Below are 27,913 nucleotides of genomic sequence, written 5' to 3' on the forward strand. Positions count from 1 at the left end.
ATTTTTCCCTTATAAAGTATATTAAATAAGCTTGAGAGAACTTGCTCAATAAAGAAGTTGAATATGAAAAAGGCCTGAAAGTGACCATTGGCACTGACAATTAGGATGACATTAATTACTTCACAGAGCAACTATAACACAGTTGTGAAGGCAGATAAAGTACATTGTGAAGCAGAATGGATAATGAAAATCTGGATTCTAAGTAGAAATGGGGGTGTGAGCAGCCAGGAAATTGATAGGGGCAGTCAAGGAGAAGAATTCTACTGAAATAAGGTAAAGAAAGATTTGTTTTTAAGGGTTGGAGAAAGGAGCATATTCATTGTCTGAAAGGAAGAAACCAGTAGAAGAAAACAGATTGAAGGCAAGCTGAGAGAGCTGAGTTCTGGGTCCATTTTGGATCCTATCTATATGTTCAGTTATCACCCTAGATTCTTCGACTAATTCTTTGTCCAAAGAAAATGCCACAAGCTCTAGGCTACTGTCGGAGTCTGAAGTCACCCTCATTGCTTTCTGCTACTTGCTGACTTTGTTACTGGTCCTAGTTCTTGGGCTCTGGCTCTATCCCTTGTGGCCTAGCCCTCGACTTAAACCTCAATTCATTCCAATTATTCTATTTCGAGTTTTCACTTTGACTTATTTCTAACAATTCTTGTTGATCGCTCTAGAAATGAGGTTTTTACCTCATACTTCACTTTCTTCTTAGGTATGGTATTATACACTTATAACTGCCTACCTCACAGCCATTTCCTACCTTCTTCTTCCTGGTTAATATAACCCCAATTCTGTTCAGATCTCCAGTGACAATATGCTTTAAGGGGTGGTCAGCCCCATCCCACCCTAGGAGGGGAATTTACTTAGTCAAAGCTAGTTATGCAAATTCTATTTCCCTGGACAGTGATTTGTTCTGGAAAAGGATGTGTCAAAATTCTTATCTGATGGCAGTCTGAAGTCCTGGAAGAAAGATTTCCACTTTTTCTACTGGATATAGCAGTGTCTACATGGAATATCTGGCAAATTGACTCATCCAGTGACCATGAAAGAACAAGATAGAGCTGCTGAGCAAAAAGGAGAGAACCTGGGTGCATGGAACATTGTTGAATCTCTGTGTTATTTAATGGTACCCAGAATTGCCTACCTTTGGTTTTCTTGCTGTGTAAGTTATTTTCTCAGATATGTTTCATTGGATTTTCTGCTTCTTTAAATAAAAAAGATTCTAAGTGACATATTGTAGAAGAAAAGCCTGAGAAAAACTCACTTTATTGAGGTCATACTACATATCAAATATTTTGCATCCATTATTTAGCTTAATTTTTATAATGACCTTATGAAGTTCGTATTTGATCTTCATTTAAAGAGTAGTACAACTCAAAAAGCCTGAATTTTCCCCCACGAGGTCGAAAGTCTTGACCCCAAATTTTCATATGCATCATCAAGCATTGCATCTAGTTTTGCCTGATACGTGTTTCCCAGACTTCAAACTTTTATGAATTTCAAAGTTCTGCAGTAGAACATGGGGGTATGAGTAAAAATTGCAAAATAAGGCAGATTGTTCAAACCTTAGCATATTTATTAGTTTGGTGAACTAAGATTACTCAGATCCTAAATTCTGTATTAGTATTTGTAAAAGGCAATAATAGTACCTATTCACAAGTTGTACAGCATTTAATAAATACCAATACAGCTTAGGCATATAACCAATGGCTTTATTTATATTAATGCTGCTAGTGCAAAATATACAGTCGAGTTTTAAAAATCATATCACAGAATTTTAGGACTATATGAGATTGCAGAAATGAAATTTTGTAATACCCCTGCCACTGAGCATATAAACTTAACCTGCAATTCAAAAAATAGCTCAGAGCTAAATATATAAATGACCTTCTTATGAGTTACTTTTACAAAGCTAAATATAATAACTTTATGTCATTAAATTTATGATAATCATCATTTGGAATTAATGACCAGCTAAGTAAACACAGCCACATGGAGAAAGAAACGAAAACATATCTAGTTAGAATTTAAGAACATGATCATTTTACTGCATTTTACCATACCTGGTGGACAACTCTGTAGTGTTGTACAATTGAGAAAACATTAAACTTGGAATCAAAAGATGTAGCTGAGATCAAACCCCTTCTCCATTATTCATTATGTCTGTAACTTTGTGCAAGCCATTTACTGCCCCTAAATCTAAATCTTTTTATCTTTAAAATGGGAGTGATAATTTAGCCCTTTGCTTATATCACAGTTGGATTCTAAAGTCAAAGTATATACAAAAGCCTTTTATGCATTGAAATATGCAGCATATATGAAAGGAAAATAATAGAAATTTCAGTGAACACAAATGGTGGAAACTTCAGACTGCATATTCTGTAACGTGTTCTTTAAGTTATTTTTCCTTAGGATATTTACTCATTACCTATTCTGAAGAATCAGCAGCCTTTCTGAAACTGCACACTACTAACACAGCATAGTGCCATGGACAGCTATAGATTCAACCCGAGCCTTTTGATGATGATGAGCTTTGAAGGATTCCCATCTCTAGAGCTGTGCTCACTTTGCTCACTGTACTTGATAGAATCAACCTACAGGCTTAGCATATGATAGTTGGTTTGAGTCAAATTTGGAAATCACTCAATCAAGAAACCACTCAATCACCCTGTCTAGAAAACAAATGAATTAGAGAAGAAAACACCAAGATGACTCAGACCCAATTCTGAAAGTGTTTTTAATGGGACATTGATTCAGCCTATACTGAATTTTATTTACTAAAAATAAAAAATAATGTTGGCAATACTGTTTGTGGAGTCTCTTCCAGACAGCTGTAACATCTGAGAAACACTTGGAATGCTGCCTATAAAGTTCTATAAATAACAACATCATCCTTATCTAGGATTATTTTTCTAATTCCATAAGGCCTTAAATAAACTGAGTTATTTTCCAGGAATGTCAGAAAGCTCTATAAATCAGTAAATTGGACCTCACTATTCACTATTCTATTATTGCAATTGTAAGTTGCTATGAAAGTCCAGAATTCCTGTTATCCATAGAAACTACACTTTCTATGCTGGTCAGATTCTTGGGTTGGCCCAAAAACTGACCACAAATTCAATATGAGACAAATAGGAAGGAGCAGTTCAGAAAGCAAAGGTAATTACTGACTACATTGACAGTGAACACTGTACAAGAATGAAAACAAACTGGGAACAAGAGAGCCATGTACCAATTCTGGAGTCATGGTTGAAAAGGCATATGTCCAAGAAAGACCAGAGAAACACAACTAGAAACCCATAAGTTATCTATTTCTTTCTCTTCATACTTAAGCATTTAAAAGGTGTAGTCTACATTGGTTGACAATCCTCCTATTCACTAAAAAACGTATTACAACATGAGGTACATAAAAAGGAAATTATCAGTTTGGAAATACCACAAACTAGAGTATACATCGAAAACCGCAGTTGTTTCATTATAAGAAATGCAGGCCCGACAAGGTGGCCCATGCCTGTAATCCCAGCACTTTGGGAGGCTGAAGTGGGTGGATCACCTGAGGTCAGGAGTTTGAAACCAGCCTGACCAACATGGTGAAATCCCATCTCTACTAAAAACAAATAAATTAGCCAGGCACGGTGGTGGTCACCTGTAATCCCAGCTACTCAGGAGGCTGAGGCAGGAGAATTGCTGGAACCCAGGAGATGGAGCTTGCAGTGTGCAGAGATCACACCATTGCACTCCAGCCTGGGCAACAGAGCAAGAGTCTGTCGAGAGAGAGAGAGAGACAGAGACAGAGACAGAGAGAGAGAGAGAGAGAAAGAGAGAGAGAGAGAGAGAGAAAGAAAGAAAGAAAGAAAGAAAGAAAGAAAGAAAGAAAGAAAGAAAGAAAGAAAGAGAAAGAAAGAAAGAAAGAGAAAGAAAGAAGGAAAGAAAGATGGAAGAAAGGAAGGAAGGAGAGAGAGAGAGAAAGAAAGAAAAAGAAAGAAAGAAAAAGAAAGAAAGAAAGAAAGAAAGAAAAAGAAAGAGAAAGAAAGAAGGAAAGAAAGATGGAAGGAAGGAAGGAAGGAAGGAAGGAGAAAGAACAAAAAAGAAAAGAAAGAAATGCAAATGGCCAACTTTTCAAGGAAATGTCAAATTGCCTTCTGAGGTTATTGCACAAATTTACCAACCCCCAGCACTGTATAAACTTTAACATAGTTCCTCATCTTTCTCTATACTTGATATAGTCAGATTTCTTGATTTTTGTCATTATAAAATTATATGCAATTATGCTTTTAATCTACATTTTTCTGATTAGTAAAGAGATTAAGCATCTTTTCTTCCCCACTTATTTCTCATTTTGTTTTATGTGTATTCACGTTATTTGTTTATTTTTCTATTTTGTTACTTGTTTTTCTTATTGATTTATAAGGGTTTTAAAAATGTGTGTGTGTGTGTGTGTGTGTTTATGAAACTAATCTTTTATTAGTTAAATGTGTTGTAAATTTTGTCTTAGTTACTTGGAAACTTTTATTTATGTACCTTTTGATGAACAGAAGCTTTTCGATCCAATGTAGTTAAATTTAAGCCTTTTGTTCTATGTTAACACTATTCGTTTCTTTTTTAAAGGAGTCCTTCATTAACCAAAAGACCTGAGATAGTCTCCTATATTTCTTTTTCTAATAGTTTTTAAGATTTCACATTTAATCCCTTAATCCATCTGGAATCGATTTCTGAGCATGATATGGTCCTCCTATCAGTTTTCTATCCACGCATTTTTAATCGTGTTGCAGTTCTCAAAATTTGTTCTGCTTCAGGTCATGACTGAGCTTCATGTTATCAAATCCAATAAGCGATTTCCTGATTTTTTTTTTTTTTTTGCAGTATTTGAGAATCTACACAACTCTTCTCTTCTTGAAACTGTCTTGCATTTCATCTGTGACATTACTCTCTTGATTTTCCTTTTACCTTTTGCTCTGATCTCTCTAGCCTTCATTGCCTCCTCCATCTGTCCCCATGATGCTGATGTGACCCAGTGTTCCATCTTCAACCACTCCTTTTCTCATATACTTAGTCTTTCCCAGTGTCCTTCCCATACCCATTGTTTAGTAGACATCTATGTTCTAATGATTCATACATCCATTAACTCAAACCCACGTCTTTAGCTATAATACTAGATCTCTGGAGCCAAATGACTACTTGGCATTGTTGGCAGGATTTCCGAAAGGCATCTCAAAATCAACAACTTTAAAAGAGAATCTTTATTCTGCTCCCCCTCCTTCCAAAATCTTCTCCTCTTGCTTCATGACTTACCCCAGATGTTGACACCACCCTCTACTTGGTCAGCAAGTCAAAAATAGTAAGCCATCCTACACTTGTCCCTTGCCACCACTGCCCTTCATCCTCTGCATCTCATCAGCCAGCTTGTCCTAGAGATTCCCTTACATGAGTATCTCTCATGTGTGCAGATTCCTCTTCACTCCCTCTGCCGCTGCCTTAATTCAAGGACCTATTATTTTTCTGTTGGGCATTTGCAGTAGCCTTTTAAATTGTCCCCCTGGAGCCAGGCTGCACCTCCAGAATCTATCATCTGCACCTTTCAGAGTAATCTTTATAAAATGCAAATCTCATCATAAGACAGGTAGGGTCCTATCCTCATGTGTACAATATTCCTACACTTCTCAATCCTCATACTGCCCCAGGCCACAGTGTCAGGCCCATTACTCTACTCAGAGATGGTCGCCAATCCTCCTGCAGTTACCAACACAGAATTTCCACTGAGCTGCCACCTTCAGATTAAGGGGAATGCTTTGCCACCCACCAGTTGTTACTTTAGTTAGTTCTTAGCCCACCCAGCTATCACCAGAGTATGGATTCTTACCTCAATCCCTTTTTCCTTCATCCAAATGGCCACATTTGAAATCCCCTCTTGGCGCCTTCAGCTGCGATCTCTGAATATCTCTTTCCACAACAAAATACTTTGGAAATTCTAAATTCTTTACCAAATAATATTTATTTGTTGTAGTGTTTCATAGACAAAACATGCAAATATTGGTTGCTCATTGCTTGACCTAATCCCTAGTAACTTCCAAGTTAGGTCTCCTACTCCTCCCACTACATTTTACTTCCAAGCCATCTTGTGCTCTTACATGACTCCAAATACTTTCTATCTTACAACTCCTACCAAAACTCTGTTTCCAGCCAAACTCATATCTTGAGCTCCGCATCTAACTCCTACTAGACATCTCCATTTGAATGTGTCCTAAACACTTCGAACTCAAAACTAAATTCCTTATATACATCTATCTCCAATTATCCTTCTCTTCCTCAAATTACATAATATCTCATGAAATAGCACTAGTATCTACCCCGTTGCCAAAGGAGCCATTATTTCCTCCTATTTGCTTCAAATTAAATCAATCATTAAGTCACCACCTCCTAAACATATCTCAAAACTCCACCCTTCCTTTTGTCCTCATGCCACCGTCCTAAATCAAACCATTATACTTCCTTGCCTGATCTATAGTGACAACCTTCTGATGAATTTCCCTTTCTCCATTTTTTCTTTCTTTATTTAATGTAGTTTCACAAGGTATGGTAGCAAGGAGTCATTTTCCAGACATGCAAATCTGTTCATGTCCCCTGTTAGAATACCTTGGTAACCTCAGTACTACTTCCTTAATATTAAATAAAATGGGGGTGGGAAGGAGGAGTAGACTTCATGATCCCCAAAGCTCTTATTTTTCTGGGTCAAGAACACAAAAGGATCTAGGAGCCTTTATAAAACAATGTTTTACTTCAGGCTAAAGTTGTAGTTACTCAAAAGCATTAGAAGGTCCAAAAGGGAGGTATGGAAATTCAAGAAAAGTCCCTTTATTCCACTCTACTAACTTCACCGCCAAAATAGCCAGCCTCAGGAATGTTTAGCTCTTGAACATTGTGTCCTCTTTTCCCTTAACAAGTATTTTTTCCTCATTCTCAGGGTCATACCTCTTCTCATGTTAGTTGTCAGTTCTGTTAAGTTTTTTCTAGATGCAGATGGAGAAGAGATACAGGGAAAGGCAATCTTACACTGGCCAATTCTCCTTGAATGGTACCTGCAAGATGATCAGAATTTTCACAGTGCTGTGGACTTTCATTATCTTTTGTTATTTTAAGAATGTCTGTCTCTTTTCTTTGTCCTAGTTGCAATATACTTGATTCCAGAAGAAGGAGAAGAAAACACTTACATTCTTAAAAAACATAAAAAAGTATCCATTTTTAAAATAGTTTATAACTGGCCTTGTGTAATTCCCCATACTGCTACTAATATTTGATGCATTATAGCAGATGCTCGTTCCTCTTCCATATCTGGTCAGTTTTCACCATTTCTGTACAGGCTGACATATTCATAGTGTAGACACCTGTGACTATGCCCAATCACCTTCTCCAGTTACAAGAGTATGCCTGGCTAGCATGTAGGGCAGGCCAGACATGGTGGGGGGGTTAGCATACCCAGGAGCAGCAATTGACAAACTATGAATGGGAATTTGTAAATAAACTTCCAGTTTCCTCACACTTTGAGGGGAACAATTTTGAAGAATGCTCTGCATAGTCTTTCAGAGGTCTCTGGTGGGATTAGGCACTAGTTTCCTAAGTTGTGATTTGCTCTGTTAATGCACCCTGTGTTGACTTTGTTATCTTCTGTCTTCCTCCCTTACCTACAAAAGCTTTTTCAGACCCACCTCTCAAACTGCTTTCACTCAGATCTTTTATCTCAAGTTCTGATTTTGAAAGAACTAAACTTAAGACAATTAGTGCTAAAATAGACCTAAAAAGCAAAACTTCGGACTGTATTTTTGAATTGATTATTCACCAGTCAGATAGCAACAAGGTCCCATTGCTGGTAACATGTGGGCTGGTGGTAAGTTGTAGCATGCTGTAGGTAATAGCATCACTATTACTAAGCAAATTCTTAGATTTCATCTTTGATGAACTTGGATCAGGTAGAAGTAAGAAGGCAACACATGATCTTAAAGTCTGTGAAATTGGTTGGGTATGGTTAACAGCCATAAAACCTCTGAAGGAAGAAAATGACACTCTTAGGTCAACAATTGTCAACAGGGCTCAGGGTGACAGCAAGAATGTCTTCATGGCAACACTTAAACAAAATCTTTATCACTTGTTGCCAGGGAGTACACATTGCTTTAAATCAGCCCCAAAATTTGATTGGAGGGGTAAAAGACTTACAAAGGAGACTGAATTAAAAGTCTCTGTCAGGAAAGGAATTAGATTCTATGATGTAGAACGCAGACATCTGAGTAAATATGTTTGAGAATTTTGAACCTCCAGAATGCTGTGGGATGGCAAAAGTGACTTCACTTGTTATAGGAGAGCAGGCTCCTATTGCCTGAAGTCTATGGAAAATCTCTCCCCTGCCATAAGACAAAGGATTTGCAAGAGAATGCTCATTTCTCAGGAGCTGTATTTGCCTCAACTCACTGTTTCTGGACAAGCAATTAGGGTCGAATCTCAGTATCATCAGAGCAGGGAAGTACTGTTCCTACCACAGGAGCAAAGCAAGTATTCACTGAAAGAATGGGAGGACCTGGCTAAAGCAAGAACTAGGAGAACATACCTGGGGATTGATATTTAGGGTAATGATGGGAATTGGGGGAAGGATAAGCTGAATGATAGAGATCTCTTCTGTGCCTCTAGTTTAATATCCTGATAAGAGTGCCTGGAGACGGTGTAGATATTACACCACAATGTCAGTTTGAATCAAAGAAATAACAATGGCCTATAGTAAATGAAGTAGAGTTGCTAAAACAGCCTTGATAAAGTACTGAAGAGGATGTGGCTATGCTGGCATGAATTTACTACATAACCTGAGAAAGCCCAGCAGTTTTCTGTGTTCCCCACTGAGGGTAGAAGTATAGAAGAAGACACTCTTTTCATTGAAACAGTAGTGAATCGGAAGTGCAGTAGTGAATGGAGCACCAGCATTATTGAAAAGCTCATGGATGGATGTTCTCTATAGTGCAGTGTTTATGAAGGAAGGAGATATTGCAATGGAGCTGGACTGAGTGTCTATGGAGACGTTAGGATTCTGTAATAGCAAGTCAGATGTTGACAGTTACAGTGAATAACATCAAGGCTGTTTTCATGCTGCTGATAAAGACATACCCAGGACCAGGCAATTTACAAAGGAAAGATGTTTAATGGAAAACTCACAGTTTCACATGGCTGGGAAAGCCTCACAATCATGGGGTAAGGCAAGGAGGAGCAAGTTACATCTTACACAGATGGTGGCAGGCAAAGAGAGAGCTTGTGCAGGTAAACTCCCATTTTTAAAGCCATCAGATGTCGTGAGATGTATTCACTATCACAAGAACAGCACAGAAAAGACCACCCCCATGATTCAATTATCTCCCACTGGGCCCCTCTGACAATATGTGGGAATTATGGGTGCTACAAGATGAGATTTGGGTGGGGACACAGAGTTGAATCATATCAACAACCATGGGGCTTGACCTACAGATATTTGAGGTAATTGCAAATAGATTATTGATGTTTCTAGGGAGGATATTAATGGTTAGCCAAAGAGTATGTGACATGATCACAACAACAACAAAAAGATCTAGAACTGGTAAGGGAAAAGCTAATATCAATTACTGCAATGGAAGATTATAATCTCTCATGCAGTTCCTATGATTGAGTCAGTTTTCAGACACAGGACTCCTTAAATGGATGACATGATTGTTGCCTTGAAGAAGGACTCCATAAGGCCACAGCAAATATATACAATAGCCATCACCCTAATTCTTTCTCACAATGATCTAAGGCCATTTACCAAAGTCTCTATATGTTTAGGAAGGGAAAATACTTAAATTCTATGAAAGCCACTGAATACAAGGTCTAAACTGATACTGATATGAGGTAACCTGACATAGTTTGTCTGTGTCCCCACCCAAATCTCATCTTGAATTGTAGTTCCCATAATCCCCATGTTTCGTGGGAGGAACCCAGTGGGAAATAACTGAATCATGGGGGTGGTTACCCTCATGCTGTTCTGGTGATAGTGAGTTCTCACGAGATCTGACAGTTTTATAATGGGATTTTCCCCTTTTGCTTGGCACTTCTCCTTGATGCTGCCATGTGAAGAAGGACATGTTTGCTTCCCTTCCCACCATGATTGTAAGTTTCCTGAGGCCTTCTCAATCATGCTGAATTAAACCCCTTTCCTTTATAAATTACCCATTCTTGAGTATGTCTTTATTAGCAGCATGAAAATAGACTAATATAGGACCCAACGTGTCTCAATGGTCCACTGTTAAAGTGAAAGCATACAGAGGTCAGGCAACAAATAGAGTCCTGGTCAAAGTCTATCTCACTGAGAGTCCACTGACCCTGTGATCATTTACTAGAATCATGTGTGTATAATCTTTTTGGATATATTTGCTTGCTGGAAGAATCCTCACAATGGTTCCTTGACATATGGCGTTAGAGCCATTTTGGATAATAAAGGCCTAGTGAAAACCCTTGAAACGATTCATCCCCCAGGTCAAGATAATAAATTAAAAGCAATATTACATTTCAGACAGAATAGCAAAGAATTGTAGGACTCTCAAAGATTAAACAATGCAGATGTAATGGTGCCCACCTTATCTCCATTTAATTCACTGGCATTAACCTACACAACCAGATGGACATAAGAAGGTCTGAAGGTAAAAGACTGAATTGCAGACATTTAGTCAGATGAAGTATCTTAACTAGAACAGATGAGCATGGGCTTTACAACTTAATATGAGATTACTCATCTAGAGATGGCATTCTTTTCCATCTCCATGAAAAAAAGAGGGATTAAGAGCAGTTTGCTTTTACCTGGGGGGAACATCAGTACATATTTACAGTTTTGCTTCTAGCTAAGGTAATTCTTCTGCTCTCTGTCATAATATAGTTCTGGATAATCTTAAAATTTTCACAAACATCAAGCTTCTGCATCGTATTGATATTGCTGGAGAGCAAGAAATGCAAATACATGTGCCACTAGTAATATCCATATGTACATTGGTGACAAATAACCCCCCAAATAAATCAAAATCCTGACATATTGGTAAAGTTTTAGATGTTTATTGCCTGGAGGAATGCTTGAATATACCCTCAAAGTTACGGGACAAATTCACAAACCCTGCCCCTTCTGCCACTAAGAAAAAAAAGAATAGCCCTTAATAGACCTCCTTATATTTTAGATATAGCATATACTACACTTGGAACTACAGCTTTTACACATTTAGGGGGTAATACTGACACTCCCAAATTTTTTAGAGACTAGGTAAAGAGAGGATTCTGTAGCAGATTAAAGATCTGCCATTTGGCCATCTGACCCATCAGATTTCATTTTGGTAGAGATATATAAGGCAGATTAAAATGTTTGGCAGAATCTAAGATTTCTGAGCAAGGTCATCTCATGTGCAGAAGAAAATAAATAAAAGAGAAGTTCTGGCAAGCTACCAGTAGAAACTAGTTGTATGGGCCCTGGTAGATGCTAAATGCAAGGCCATGAGATATCAAATGACAAGAAAACTGAAAATGCCCATCAGGAATTAGCCATCTTCAGATCCTTCGCTGTTTACCCTAAAACAGTAAAAATTCAGAGTACAGTGGAAATGGGGATTGTGTTCTAAAAACTCCAGATCAGATAAGTTAATGTGAAGAGGTGGCCCAGATCCCCAAGTCATCAATCTTTCTTCTTCAAGTCACACATATAGACCCATGGTACATTCCTTATATCCTGATAGGTTTGTTCTATATGTTGGGGCAAGCCATTAATCAGGTGACTGCTTTTGCACTCAGCCCAACTCATGGGTGGCCATGAAAGATGATGGCAAGGGCAAACTGAACAGTGCACCTGGTCATCAGCTTCCTGTGAAGGGAGAACTAAAAGTTCAGACCACTCAGGGATGAAAAGAAGATGTTCTGAGCAATCTCACCAGGCAAACAATTTAGATCAATGAAAGCGCTGACAAGGTGAGGGAAATCCAGAATGATTGGTAGAAAGCGCAAATGATATATTTCAAATTTGGCCTTGGAACCAGATAGAGCAACAGAGATAATAGCTCATCTCATTATCAATCCCATTATATTTTTTTAGATTGTGACCAACAACCTATCCACTGATAAAACAAAAGACTCAATATGGGACACTATACCTGAATACATTTTACTTCAAGCACCATGACTCTGCATGAGAGCTTTCTCTGGCTATAGGAGTTTGCAAACCTACACTCAACTTACATGCTGGTAAATCTGGAAATGTTGGGGAGTTGACATCTTTAAGAATGACCTTCAATCAATTATAGTTTGGATCTGATAGATAAATATCCTGGCTTCTTCACTCCTCAGATATAAAAGTTCTGAGGCATGCTCTACACAGTCTTCCAGAGTTCCATAGTAGGACTGATCCCCCATTGTTCCAATACGTGACCTGGTCATTAATGCATTCCATATTGGGCTTCCTATTTTCTTAATCTTTTTTTCCCACTCTTCCCCAATCACCTTCCAAATTAATTACTTTCACTCACTTAGGGAGAGGGATCCTTATCCCAGAACAAATTAGATTCTGGAAATGTGTACCCTTACAGCTTTCTATATGTCCCTTGTCATAGTACCACATTTATCGTTATCGCTTGTCATTTTCCAATTGACTAAAAGTATTAAGAAGACAGGGATGATTTCTATCTTGCTCACAACAAATACCAAATGTCTAGCACAGCTTAAATATAGTACAAACCCAACAAATATTTGTTGAATGAAATCACTTGCAAACTAAACTTATCACAATGGCTTCCTTCCATCTCAATCTAGAATAGAAAACCCAGTTGGCCTCTCATCTCCAGCCATCTCCCTAGTTGTACATTTTATTTAATTTATTAAACTGCAGTTCTCTGCACAGATCATATTGTCATATTGCCAAGGCTTTGCCCATTTGTTTCTTCTGCTGTTTAGTATTTCCCTCCCATCTTATTCCTGCCAATCCTTCAAGTCTCAATTAAAGTATAACCATCTCTGGAAATCCTTCCTTAATGCCTCAGTAGTATTTAGAGGTGTCTCTGTTACCAAAGAACCTTCAGCCTAATTCTATTATAATTCTTTTTAACATTAAAAAAATTGAAACTTATTTTTCTTTCCCCCCAAACCCATAAGCTGCTCAAGAAATGAATCTGTAGGTGTTTTATTTTTATACAGTGCCTAGCACAGTGTCTAGGGGAAAGTTATGTGCTCAACAAGTATTTTCTGGCTGAAGATGAACATGACATATTAGTATTATTAAGAACTAGTGATGTTGAGCCTGTAAAGAAATCTTAAGGAATGCAGGGCATTTGTCTCAAGTATTCAAGGACTACCTACAGGAATAAGCATTAAAAACTTCGGTGCTTTTCTCAGTGAATTATGGCTAATTGCTTTCTGACTTTGCAGAATTAGATGCTTGGGAATGTAAAAAAATGCTTATTGGTTGCAACAGCTGCTGATGTGTATACTTTCTTATATCAATTACTAAATATTGCTGTTGGCAGTTGTTAGCAGTTTGACATGTATCTGTACTTGTTAATAGCAAAGGCCTTGGGACCTAGCTGCCTGGGTTCAAATACCAATCCTGCTTTTTAATAGCTACACAACCTTGGGAAACTCAAAGTAGTATTTCAATGCCTCAGTTTTCACATCTGTAAAGTGGGTTTAATAAAAGTATCTAGTTTACAGGGTTGTGAGGGTTAAATAAATTATCATATGTAAAACATTTAAAACAATATATGCTACACAGATGATCATTATAATACAACTGTTTTATTCAACCCACTAGGCCAAAGCAGGTCCAACGAATGAAAGTGTTAGCATATTTTGATTCAATATAAAAATTAGTTTTGACAATTTATGCTATCCAACAGTGAAACTAGCTGTCTCACAATAGTGAACATTATACCACTAGAAGTTAAACCATCCACCCAAGCAGTGGTTATCTGTACTGGAATGTAGTTGAGATTTTTAAAAAATTCTAATATAGTCCGATTCCATGACTCCTCCAGCACCATATTGTGATAGCATATGCCAATTTGTACACCATGTCTTTATTTAACGACATCAAATCCCTTAAAATTTAAACTTTCTTTTCCCTTCCAGAGGTAGGAAACTAAATGAAATGAAAGAGAATGAAAACTTTTATCTTTAACACTTTCTTCTGTATCTCCTCCAACTAGATAACAAACAATTATTCAGCTGAAGAAGACATTAGTAAAGGCTGGCTAGCACAATAACAGTTAGAACACACGCACAAACTTTCTTACTGCCAATATTATTCCTCAGCTGAGACCATTCCTGAGCTTTATGATTTAGATCGGGGTCCACAACCCATGGATCATGGTGCCGGTACTGGTCAGTGGCCTGTTAGGAACTGGGCCACACAGCAGGAGGTGAGTGGTAGACAAGCAAGCATTATCATGTGAGCTCTGCCTCCTGTCAGATCAGCAGTGGTATTAGATTCTCATAGGAGTGAAAACCCTATTGTGAACTGTGCACATGAAGGATCTAGGTTTTATGCTCCTTATGCGAATCTAACTAGTGCCTGATGATCTGAAGTGGAATAATTTCATCCTGAAACCATCCTCCAACCCTGGCCCTGGAAAAATTGAACGAAACCAGTCCCTGGTGTCAAAAAGGTTGGGGACTGCTGGTCTGGATAACACATACTGGAGGGTCATAATATTGCCACTCAGACTTCCATGGGCACAGGTGGAGAGATGCTGGAGAAAAGGAAGTTTTAAAGCCATAGAAGGCATAACAAAGTTCTAAATTCTCATTCATTTCTCAAGAGCCTGTCTGCCCCATAAAGAAAAACTAAACAACATTTCACTAAGGCTAACCCCTGAAGTTTGATCTGGAAACAAGCACTATTTTTTCCAATTCTCCATGTTATCTGACACCCCAACCCCCATGCCCATCACTCTCTTTCCCAGATAATAATGTATCTAACCATGGACATATGGGAACTCTTACAGAAACAACCTCTATTTTTTTTCCCTGACAAAACCATTATATTAGGTTGTATTCCTTGTCTCACCACCATTTTTATTCCTTCCAGCAGTGTGTTTAGGTTGCATAAATCCAAGATTTAGAAAAAGAAATTGATACAGATATGAATTGAATCATTCAAACAGAAGGGTCACATTGAAAGTTCTCTAATGACATTAGTCCAATAACTGGAATTCAACAATGAAGCTTCTAAAACCAAAATTATAGATCTTCACACGTTTTTCTCAAGCATTCTTTAAATGGAAACTGCGTAGAAATGTAAAACCTCAATCGCCACAGAATTAGTCTCTCCCAAAAGCACTGAGACAAGCTGTAGCCCTAAAAACAACAGCTTTATTAATTGTACTTTTTAAAAATTGTCATCATACTCTCCTCTCTTTTGTCATGTACTAATTAAAAGTGACTCCTTAAAAAACACTATTTAGAGTTTCTGTTTGGAACTTTTAAGCACTACTATTGCCGTTTTGGGAAACTGCCCTAAAACTTCCAGGCAAGAAAGCCAATCTACCCTACCGAAGAAGCAGAAGACATGGAGACCCGATGTGACCCAGCTGACAGCCAACACCAACTGCCAGATATGAGAATGAGGCCACTTTGGACAGTCCAGCTGACCAGCTAGTAGAATGCAGCTGCCTGAATGAGCCAAGAAGGCAAAGCAGCAGATGAACCAAACTGCCAACCCACGGAACCATGATAAATAATAAATTTGTTTGTTTTCATAAAGCAAGTGTGGGGATGTTTTGTTACGCAGCTGTAGATAACTGGTATATCTTACATGAAAGTCCCATTTCCTCCAGGTGGTTCTGGTTTTCTGCTATATCTGGAATAACAGCTTATGCTTCTCACCTCTCTAGTTCTGGGGAAAATGAGAATACAAGAGTCTGAACCTGGATTGATCCGTAGTTGTTAACTTTTAGGGGCCTACCCTATGCTACCAAGACATGTACCCTATATTTTGAGTTTTGAATCCTGAATGTGAATCATTCTTGGTCATTAGAAAAGGCCTGTTTTGGTTGTTCAGGAATAAACTTCTGTCTTCTGATTTTTCTTTACCTGTAATTTTATTCAAAATGTAGGATGATGAATCTCCACGGGCAACTAGCAAATTATCTGATGTGGGAAGCAGGTTCAGGATTTCTGAACGGTGAGTCCCAGTCTATTGTTTTCATCTAATGATAGCCTTATGGTCTATTTTCATCTTTCTGGCCCTTGCCTAGGAAGAAGGAGCCATCCTGGCAAAATGCCTTTGCAGCTTTTTGGAAGTGATACAATCTGAACATGGCTGTAAGTGTAACCCATGAATATTAGGGTCTCAGTGTTACTTTAGATATTTTCCCCAGTCTCTGATGGTCATGATGTATTCAAAAAGGAAGAGATGGGTCATCATGGCTGGTGGTAAGTGATAATTTTATGATTTATTTTTTCTGTCTACCTAGCAACTGCTTCAGAAAAAACAGTAAAGGATTTTGTAAGCACAGAAGTGCTGTTTTGTTTTAGTCAATTCAAAAAAGAAAGATAACGAAAGAAAATGATGTGGTCTAGTGGTTTCCACATGTATTTCAGTGTCAGCAACTATGAGTTGTAATCTCATCCAACTGTCTTTCTGGCTGACTCAGATTACTTAAGAAAAATTACCTAACTTCTCTCTGTTTCATTTTTCCTACCTATACAATGAAATAAACCACCCTTATAGCACAGAAAGAATGTTTTTAAAATTTAACTGATATTTATAAATACCCAGGAAATACATGCTATGGTGATGCAAAATACACACACACACACACCGCATACATGCATGCACATACCTTTTTCTTTTATTCTAAAATATATTTTACTTCATTTAAAATCTTAGAGAGAAAATAAGGTGGGAACAGGGAGGTTTGTAATTTTGTTTTCTTTTCCCATTTTAAAGGCATCTCATTCCTGGTTCAGCAGCATGGAGAAAGATTTGTTGTCAGCTCCTAGGTAGGGCAGTGATTCAAATTCCCGAGGTTTGTGGCAGCATCTCAGAGAGATTCTGAGAGATTTTCAAAGCTCTGTTTTCTTTTAATTAGCTCCCTCTCTGCCTCAGGCAACAAGTTCAGGGAATCAATAGGCTAGACTGAGTAAAGACTTTGTAGGTATCAGGAGCTATGGTATGTTAGGACTTGTCAGACCCTAGATTCAGGTTTCAGAAGGTAAGCATCACAGGCTGAAGAACATTCAGAAACGAGATTGCAAACAGAAGCAGCTCACCAGCTTCAGGAGACTGTCTGACCCTGATGCCCAGACAGAGATTACCATGGCTTTCAACCACATGTTGTCCCTGCACAAGTCACTGAAGCTCCAAGGCTTGCCCTAGAGGCCTACAGACCTAGCCAGACTCTGGTTAAGACTTAGTATCACACGAGAGAAGCTGCAAGTATGAACTCAGCTGAGGTGTTAAAATACTTTTGGAGTGGTTCTCAATGCTACACACTATCTGTTCCCCTTATTATTTTTTCTTCTTCTGATTATTATTATTAATTTCTCTTGTCATAGTAAGTCTTTCTCTGCACCCAGATGTTTTGAGTAACGTTGGCAATATTTTTAACTTTGTGGGGCATAAATTTAATTTGTGCCATTATTATTGCTTACTTCTTTATTTATTATAGGCACAAGCTGCATGCAGGGCTGACAACAGCCTTGCCAAGTAAGGCATGGTGGATTTGTTTTCCAGAGTTCACATCTCTAATGAACAATTCCTGCTGATTTAGGTGCTATAATAATTGTTCTGGAGCAAACTATACAAAGTCAAGGGCAGAACATTTGGAATTCTTTGTGAGCATTCATTATTTATTCAGGAAATAGAATTCTGAAATTCCTATCTCAAAAATCTGACTATGTGACATGGAAAAAATAAAAAAGACAGAGCCTCAGTAATAAATCAGTCAGTAGCAAAGATTAAGTGACAGTAAATACCATTAGGTCTGGTTCTATTTGAAGCTTCAAACAGTGTGACCCTGAGTGTTTGTCTAAAAGAATCACGAGGTATCTAAAAAGTTGGGAAACATGGATAAATCTATTTTTAAATTGTTTGGTAATTATATTTTCAAAATAATATGTTCTACATTTTGTTGGGTATGATCTGTTGATATATCAAGCAATGGGTTTAACTTTTACTCTGGGAAAGTACAATGAATATAGAACTGAGAGTCCAAAAAGTCTAGAAACCTAAGGAAAATACTGTGCTTACTGTATTTTAAAAACAAATGCCTAAGTATTTAGGTATATGCTTTAAATTTTAAAACATTTCATCTGAAAATGTGTCAGGAGGTTGAAGGAAAACATATTTCATATATTATTTGAAAATATAGCCAACATACTCTTTGACAATGATTCCAGACTTTTATGGACAACCTGTAGAATAGCGATATTCAATAGTAGAATTTGCTCATGCCAAAAAACAAAAGAAAGGGCTTAACTAGAGTCAATCAATTATTTTAACAAAGCTACAGAAGAGGGCTGTGTGTGTGAAAAAGAAAGGAAGGTGAGATTATAGGAGAGTAAGATAGTAATCAAGAAAGTAAAAAAAGTGACTGTATAGGGCTTGAGAGATGAATTTAGGGATGTTCACTATATGGGCATATTGGGTCAAGTGCATTATCAGCCTTCCCCATGGCTGAGATAAAACATCACCTGTGTCAAGGTGAACCATCTCCCCTTGCCTTAAATCCTTGCTCTTTGAGAAACCTTCATGATTGCAAATTCCTGCTTTCCAGGTATCTCAAGACAGGGAAAGGGGGTACTCTGGTTATAATTTTAGGCCATAAATCCACAGAAAGGATTCGTCTCTCAGCCCTTCAATTTTCCTTTCTAATGTGTGTGATACCAAAGTAAGCACAGTCCATATTGAGGATCTTAAAGCAGAGCCACCATTAATTGTGATACAGGTATCAAAATGTTAAACATGCATATCTTCCTGTACCCTTTTCCTTTCTTTGAATCCTAGACATTGGGCATTTTGAAAACATTGGAGATTAAAAAGAGTAAGTAGGCAGTACCCAGGTTTCATCTCTGATGCAATAAAAGCTAGCTATACTTGGGCAAATGCTTCTCTGACCATTCCACCCATGACCAATACACCTGATGGCTATTGCTGAGCTCTTAAAGCTTTTTTATAAAATGTTAGCATAGAAAACCATATCAGGTCTGTCCCTGGGGTCTCTGTAGTAGTGGAGAGAGGCCAGTCAGTATGGCTTCGCTTATCTGATTGACAAAGATCTGTACTCTCTGATAATAAAAATGAAGGAATGGTCAGCCATGATTAGAAATCCACTGATCCTTTACTTTTGAACTATTTTCACTTTTCTTTAATGTTACATTTATGTCATTTCTCAACCTTTCTTTGTTTTTCCTCAATACACAACACAAACATTCAAAGCCATGAAGTATACTTATCCAGAAGACAAGCACTTGCTAAGGCCCTATTGTCCTATAATACATGGATAGCAAATCAAGCAGACCTCCCCATGTTAGTGATAAATTAATCCAGATTCATTCTAACTTACATTAGATATCATTCTATTGGGCCTTTGATTGTGGCACCAATCTAGTTCCCTCTGTAGTACTACCAAAATAGAGTTTTCATACCTGTAAAACTGGGAATTAAATTATACAACTTGATGAATTCATCTATAGGCAAACTCCTATATATTTTTTGATGTCTGAATCTCTGGCTTTTGCTTTTCCAGATTTTATTTTCACAATGTCATATATCTATGAGCACTGTTAGAATATGCTTTGGACCAACCCCTGAAAAGAATAAAAGCATTACTCATCCTACATGCTTTTTCCAAAGAAATGAAAATATACTTAAAGTTTTTAAGTAAATAATGTACTATGAGGGAGACTTTGCTTTGATATATGGTGATTAATAGATTTTTTTCTAATCACATTTCTATCTTATTCTACTTTTCTTTAAATGAGTGGGTATACTTGACAGCCCTGAAAAGTGAGGCACTAATAGTAGTGTCAGGGGCCAAGAATTGAACAAGCTTTCCTACATCACCCCTGTGTCTCACCCAGAGCTGTAGCAAATGTTTAATTTTAGTCTTTGGCTCAATGCCAAACACCTGGAAATGGCATCCAGCCAGAGATGAACACAAAGCTAAACAGTGGGTGAGCAAGTACATATGTCTCCTCTTGTTTTCCCATGTTCAACTATTAGGTAAATAAGGTAATTATTAAACGATGACTTATGCAAAGCCTGCAATTTTAGTGTTCACATTTCATCTTACCAACATTGATCAGGCTTCTCAGAAAGCAACATTTTTATATCTGTATGAAAACCAGTTTGACTTCCTACTGAGTGCCATCTTTGTGGAGCGATTTCAGCCTGTTGTCTTCTTAGACTAGAACGTACATAAGAAGCATGTCAGATGTTGAGTTTGTTGAAATGTGAAATTCATCACGGGTAAGTTTTCAGTTGCCGATATTTCTGTGTGGGCACATCCCTCCGTACTTGTTCATGTCATAGCACTCAGGACTCCTGACTCCATTTCTGCACCCACAGAAACCACATTTCCTCTCACTCCTTCTCACTTCACCAATCCACAAACCCTTTAACTACCCCTGAAATATGGAGATATTTCCCGACATCTACACAAATATAACAGAAAGCTTTTGTGGTCTCATGTAACCAAACTTATAACCATATGCACGCCTTCTGTGACCAAGAAAATCACTCATCTTTCTAGTGTGTCCAATTCAGGATTCTTTGCAATAGACCATGGTACATGGAATTTGAAGGCCAAATCCTGGTGCTATGGATTTCAAGGGAAGCAGGCACATATACAAAAACAATGAAAGCAATGCTATATTTTGTCTAATGCTTTATCTTTTTAGGTATATAGTTTGTTTACTCTTTTAGAAAGACTCTAACATTTTGCTTGCTCTTTGAAATAAATATGTGGCTATTTGGTACAATCCTCTGGTTTCAGAAAGTTGTACATGAACATGATTTAAAGTGAAATTGAGTGATGTAACTGAGTTCATGAGCCATACGCATTCCTAAGGAATTCTACATAAATCCATAAAGTACTAAAAGGTAGTTTTGATTATTATTAACAAACTTACCATTTAAAAATACAGTTGTATATTGTATTACTACCTTTTGTGCACCTTTTCAGGTTTTCTTAGTTGCATCTGTCCTGTTGCAGACACCAACTTGACCACCTGATGTGTGAGGGCTCAGGTAGAGCATGACAGCACTTCACCCCAAGAGTCTACCTCTCATTTCTCACTTGGGGCTATTCTGTTGGCACCTCAGCTTGGGACTAGGAATGAAATCTACTCTCTATTTATACATGTAGCACCCGGAGTGTGGGAAAGTTAACACCCTCTATCAGTTTGTTAAGGCTGCCGTAACAAAAGACCACAGGCTGGGTGGCTTCACTAACAGAAATGTATTTTCTCACAGTTTTGGAGGCGAGAAGTTCAAGATTAAGGTGTCAGCAGGTTTGGTTTCTTCTGAGGCTTCTCTCCTTAGTTTTCAGATGGCTGCATGGTCTTCCCCTCTTGCATACAAACCCCATGGTGTCCCTCTGCATGTCCACATTTCCTCTTCTTAGATCAGAACACCAGTCAGATTAGATTAGGGCTTATCCTAAGGGCCTCATGTTACCTTAATCACCACTTTAAAGGCCTTATATGCAATATAGTTACCCTATAGAGTTACATTCTGATGTATTGAAAGTTAAGACTTCAACATACAAATCAGGGACTGGGGCAGAAACAATTTAGCCCATAACACACCGCATGGGTGATCAACAGGGGAAGGAAATAGAGTTAATAAATTCTCCTATTCTTCCCCTAGATGGGTGATCCTGATTGACATTTCATGTGACAGTTCTCAATCTCTTAGTGATTGGCAAGGTGGCACTTATAACCGTGGTCTACTGGCAACTCATTGGCTCTCTCTCCTTCTTGGCCTGGTTTCCCTGTCCCTCATTCCTACCTTTTTCCAGGATCACAAATGCCGATAACAAGCTTGCACTCAGGTTCTGCTTCCTGGAGAGCCCAGGCTGAGTTATCTCACTTCATATTTACAACTATGCAAGGTATATCTTCTTGTTGTTGCCTCATAAATAAAGGAACAGGAGAGTCTAGCAAGATAACTGACTTGTACAGAGTCACACAGCTAGTAAGTTACAAACGCAGAACTCTGATTTAAGTCTTCTGCCTCTCATCTTGCATTACTTCCCACGTACCACAATATCTCCTAGAAATTTTTTTAATTTTAATTTTTTTGGAACAGTGTCTTTCTCTGTCACCCAGGTTGGAGTGCTGTGATGCAATCATGACTCACTTCAGCCTCTACCTCCTGGGATCAAGCAATCCTCCCACCTCAGCCTCTGGAGTCACTGGGACTACAGGCATGTGCAACCATGCTCAGTGAACTTTTAAATTTTTTGTAGAGACAAGGGCTCACTATGTTCCCCAGGCTAGTCTCAAACTCTTGAGCTCAAGTGATCCTCCTGCCTCGGCCTTCCAAAGCGCTAGGTTTACAAGCAAGAGCCACTGTGCCTGACTTGTCCTAGCAATTTTTATGCATCATTATATGTAATTTAGGCCATTTTCCCTGCCAAATTTTAAAACTGTTTAAATGGATTAGAGATAAGACATCCCAAGTACATAATTCATTTCCCTATTAGTTAAATGCTCTTCTTTCCCTTCTTCCCTAAACCTATGAGTTTGGTAATCCTTTTACAAGGCTTACTTATATCTGAAATTACTTTTATTCAATAGAAAGTATATAAATTAAAATCTCTTTATTGGTATTATCACGATCTATACCTTTCCAAGGAAACCACATCTCACAGTCAAATTAGGGAGGCTCTTATATCTTAATCAAAGCTTAACAGTTTAATTGTTCATTAAACATGAGAGTAATTTAGGGTCCTACTATGCAATCATTATTGTTTCCTGAAAATCTGGTATGACGAGGTACAATAAATGCAAACTGAAATATTGCCTGTGGAAAGTTATTTATTATTTCTTCTAGCTAAAAACATTCATAATTGAAATTTATTGGCTCATACTCCCTTCATTATAAATATTTTATGTTCTGCCTCAGGGATCCATGTCTTAGCATTTAAATATCTCAATCTTGTGTCAGTAACAGGAAGAACAAGTTCACTGGGTGGAATTTTTGCCCTTTACTTCAGAATGTTACAATAATAGGCTATAAATATGTTATAATTATGCCTTTGATCACTGCTGTGGTTTTCTAGCCTGAATGAATTAAATTCAAAACTAAAGCTGAGCTGATAGGCAAAAATGACAGCCATTACCTTATACTAAAATTTTTCTGAAAACCGTATTAACATAGTAAAAATATTTAGAGTGGCCATCATTTTTCCTATTACTGTACTTTTACTTTAATGTGAAATAGTACCTACACCTATTACCACCTTTACATGTCAATAATGGTTTACATTCATTTAAAGCTTTACTTTTTTAGTTCTTTCATGTTCTAGTCATGGTAACAACCTTTGAGGTACTAAGGACTGTTGCTATAATAGTCATCAGTCAAATGAAAAATGTGAGGCTCAGGTAGTTACAGAGGTATAACTTTTTTAATGTTAATATTTTTAGCTATGAGATACAGTAACATTGTGCAATGGTTTGAATTAGGCTTCTGTTTTCTGCCTACCTCACCTGGTGGGGTCAGCTTGGGGTAGGAGGTACAGTGGAGAAGGAAATGGCAGAGAGGACAGGACATGAGCAGGTGACAAAATGGCAGACGACAGCTATCTGGAGAGATGAGAGTATTAGACACAGGGAATATACCTCATCGGCTATATTCTCCCAGATTCATCTCCCTGTATAAAGCCTACTGAACAGATTACTGAGACATTCCTAAAATTATGTAGCTTTCCTAGAAACCCCAGATAGCTGTGGGACAAAGACTTGTCCTTACTGAGATGAGGCTTACTAGATTGCATTAGTTAATGGAAATTTTAAAGTTCCATCTGGAGGATCTTTTAAGAGCTCTTTATCTCAGTCTATTCTCTTTAAAATTCCAGATACAAACTTTTGAGATCCACCCTTCATAAGAAAAAATGCAGAAGAAAGACAAATTGGATTTCATTTCATGAAAATTGAAAATAAAATTCTTCATACTTGTGTCTTAGTTCATTTGTATTACTGTAACAAAATACCTGAGACTGCCTAATTTATAAACAATAGAAATTTATTTCTTACAGTTCTGGAGCTTGGGAAGTCCAAGATTAAGGCGCTGCAAGTTTGCTGTCTGGTGAGAGCCTGTTCCTCACAGATGGTACTGGTTAGGTGTTCTTATATGTGGAAGAGACAGAAAGAGAAAAAGAGATGAACACTGTGTTCTCACATAGCAGAAGAGTGAGACAGAACGAACCTACTCCCTCAAGTTCTTTTATAAGGCGCCCCAATCTCATCCATGAGGGCTCTACCCTTATGACTTCACACCTCCTAAAGACCCCACGTCTTATCATATTGGTGATTAAGTGTCAATGCATGAATTTTGGGGAAAACATTCAGATAATAACACCTGGTATTAAATTATCCATAGAAGAAATACATGAAGGAAGGACTAACTCCTCTTAGTGTATATAAACATGTTGACATAGATGCTTTCCTTAAGAAATATCATGCAATTTGATTGAAGATAAGATTTTTTCTTTTTTTTTTTTTTTTTTTTTTTTTTTTGAGACGGAGTCTCACTCTGCCACCCAGGCTAAAGTGCAGTGGCACGATCTCTGTTCACTGCCACCTCTGCCTCCCAGGTCAAGCAATTCTCCTGCCTCAGTCTCCAGAGTAGCTGAGACTACAGGCGTGTGCCACAAAACCCGGTTAATTTTTTGTATTTTTAGTAGAGACAGGGTTTCACTATGTTAGACAGGATGGTCTTGATCTCCTGACCTTGTGGTACGCCCACCTTGGCCTCCCAAAGTGCTGGGATTATAGGTGTGAGCCACTGTGCCAGGCTGAGAAGATGATTTTTGATAGCTTGAATCCAGGTCTTCTTGGGGACTGAATCCTCCTGCACAATCCTGTGAGCCTACATCCCCTCAAGTGTGTCCTTCAAACACTTGTTCTCCAGGATGGAAATAAGTTTATGTGAAAAGAGTATTCTGTGACCAGACCCTTAAATGCTGACACCAGCCTGAAAATAATCTGTTGATAAAGCAAAGCTAGTTTTATTTGCTTACTGTGCTAAGGGAGATTGCTATTTTGACAGTCTTAGTTGCATCTGAATTTCAGAGAAAAAAGTGAAGGTATTAATAAGATGTAGGGGGTGGTCAGTGGATCCTTCAAAGTGGGAGCTAGAGTAGGACTGCAGAAGATTCACAAAATTATTGTTTAGGATTGGTGAACATGGCATGGATATGGTTTCAAACAGAATTTTTGAAGAGGAAACATTCTTTTCACGCTATATTGTCCTGAGAATATTTACTCTGATGAAGTTATTGGGGCTCAGAAACTGGTACCCCAGCAGCTTTGACATACTGAACTAAGAATCAACCTCAAGGTCTCTTTGACCTTCCCCTACCCCTTCCTGTCTATCAATCCTCTGTCTCTATCAAAGCACTTGATGAAGCTGGTCTCTGAAGTTCCTTTATCTGCCTGAAATCCAGACCCACCAAAGAAGAAAACAATTACCTCTGTTCCCTTCCTTGCATTTGCATTCACTTAATTCATATGGCAGGAACAAATACTAACAGATCTGGACAGACTTTTGTCCAAACCATTGTCTTCCTTTTTGGTCCATTCAGTACTTCAAAGAGAATCATTTAACCAGTCACTGTCTGTTCTGTGGGATCAAAAGACTTTGTCCTAGGCCATTGTATTTTCTTCAAATCCATTTATTTTCTCCTAAAAATCATTTATTATGTCTCAAATTGCCACACTCCCCCATCTCCCTTTGCCCTAGGAAGAAGGGTATACAGGCATCTGTACCCCATTGGATCATTGGGTAATCATTCTCCTGTGATTCCCTTATGTTATGCAAAGTAAAATAAATTTTATATGCTTTTCTCCTATTCATCTGCATTTCTAAGTTGATTTTCTGCAAAACTTCAGAGAAAAAGAAATTTTTATTCTATGGCCCCTACAAGGGTAAATGCAATGTTTAGATAAATAGATTTTCTGTGAGGTCCTGATTTTAACAACAAAGATATTTACAACTTTAGTTTCCTAAGTTTATTGAATAGTAAAATCATGTAAAACAAGACCAAATAGTGAAGTCCTGTTAGTGCAGAGTATAGACAATAAACTTAGGTATAAATGGTTTGGGGAATTCCTTGGCTAAACCAAGTTAAGCAAATGCCTTTATAGCAACACTTTGCAGAATCCTTAATATGTGAATGTGCCTATACTCATCTTGATACTCATCTTGGAAGGGATATATAATAAACAGCATTTTCTAAACATTTCCCACAGAATATTTTTATTTTAGTCTATTCTAAATAAAATCTGCCAGGACTATTATAGCATGGAATATAGTTGCAGAAATAGTGACCAAGATTTCAGGATATTCATTTTAAAAAATTAGATAAGCTTGATTTTTACGCCAGGAAATACTGAGATGGAAGATGACTTCAAGAGTTCACATAAATGTAATTCTAACTGTGCAATTGTAAATAATGAAGCCACAGAGGGAGAAAAATACCAGATATCTTAAAGAAACCAATGTAGTTCCTGAGCTCAGATTTTGAAGTGCCCTTCTCATAACTGGTCTTAGCATATGTGTAACACAGCAATCACCAAAAAAGCATTGAAAAGTACTCAGATCCTTATATAAGTCTCTTGAACAGACAGTTTGTAGCAAAACAAAATGTGCCCTCTTTTCAGGCCTCAGCCATCCTCATGACAGTGCCTCCCTAACACCTACCATATTTCTGGATTCTTCCTTACAACTCTTACCTGAAACCTTTCTGCTTTGCAGTCCAAACTTGAATCCCTATAATCATTTCTATTTACAGGCCTTTTCTTTTGAAAATCAATCTGATATGTCCCTATTCTGAGGATTCCAATCAGAATGACAGGATTCCAGCCCTAAGGAGGCAGAAACAGTAAAGAATCCTTCCTTCTTAGACCTGGAAGGGAGTGGAGGCTGACTTCAGTCTCTGAATTTGTATGTTAATATCTCTGTTCTCTCTATAGGTTCAAAAGATCTATCTGATGAAAGAAACAGTGAGGAAATAATTAATATTAGATGGTGGCACAGAATTAAGTTTCAGGATGTTTGTAGCACCAAATAAAGGAAGGGTTTTTTGGTTTTTTTTTTTTTCCAAAAAAAAAAAAATGTATTTCAAGTCTTTTATGAGTGCAAGTAGAAGGAAAGGAAGGGAATGTTCTCTGTTGGGGACCAATGATATATTGACTAATGACAAGGAAAAAGCAAACCTCTCTTTGGACTGAAGAAAAGACAAAACATGTTTACAAGAGGAAACTGTAGCTTTAGCTGGAGAAGGAAGCATAGTTAAACTTCTGGTCCTGAATTATTTCTAAAGGTCTCTAAAGAATCTTCAAATTAAATCATTAAACCAAACATTTCCAGTGACCTTTGAGGGACGATCACAAACAGTAAAGAGGAATAAAACTGGAGACAGGCAAACACCAGCCAATCTTTGAAAACTGGGACAAAGAAAGATTTGGCAAATTAAGACAAGTAAAAGTTACATTGATTTCAGCTAAAATTTTAGAATCTTTTATATAAAGGAATAGGTATAGAGAACCTAAAGAAGCAATGATCACTAGGAGCCAACAAAGACTCGCATAAAAAATCTTAGACTCACCTCATTTCCTTCTGTATTAGTCAAGGTCCAGGAAGGGAACAGATGCACATATAACAAATTAATGTACTAGAGGAGAG

General features: G+C 37.7%; 2 long non-coding RNA genes across 2 annotated transcripts in view; one reads left to right on the top strand and one right to left on the bottom strand.

The window, feature by feature from the left end:
• Positions 1-27,913, bottom strand: part of LOC144333472 (uncharacterized) — a 342,525-nt gene that overhangs the window by 196,016 nt on the left and 118,596 nt on the right. Inside the window, exon 4 of the long non-coding RNA XR_013402140.1 lies at positions 24,262-24,353. This is a non-coding gene — a long non-coding RNA (uncharacterized LOC144333472). The remainder of the gene's footprint in view (positions 1-24,261; positions 24,354-27,913) is intronic.
• On the top strand, positions 163-26,179 carry LOC144333473 (uncharacterized). The gene is made up of 5 exons (XR_013402141.1): positions 163-273; positions 16,113-16,180; positions 21,872-21,956; positions 22,333-22,430; positions 24,084-26,179. It is a non-coding gene; the product is annotated as an uncharacterized LOC144333473 (long non-coding RNA).

Source organism: Macaca mulatta, chromosome 12 (assembly GCF_049350105.2).
Source record: "Macaca mulatta isolate MMU2019108-1 chromosome 12, T2T-MMU8v2.0, whole genome shotgun sequence".
Taxonomy (NCBI): domain Eukaryota; kingdom Metazoa; phylum Chordata; class Mammalia; order Primates; family Cercopithecidae; genus Macaca; species Macaca mulatta.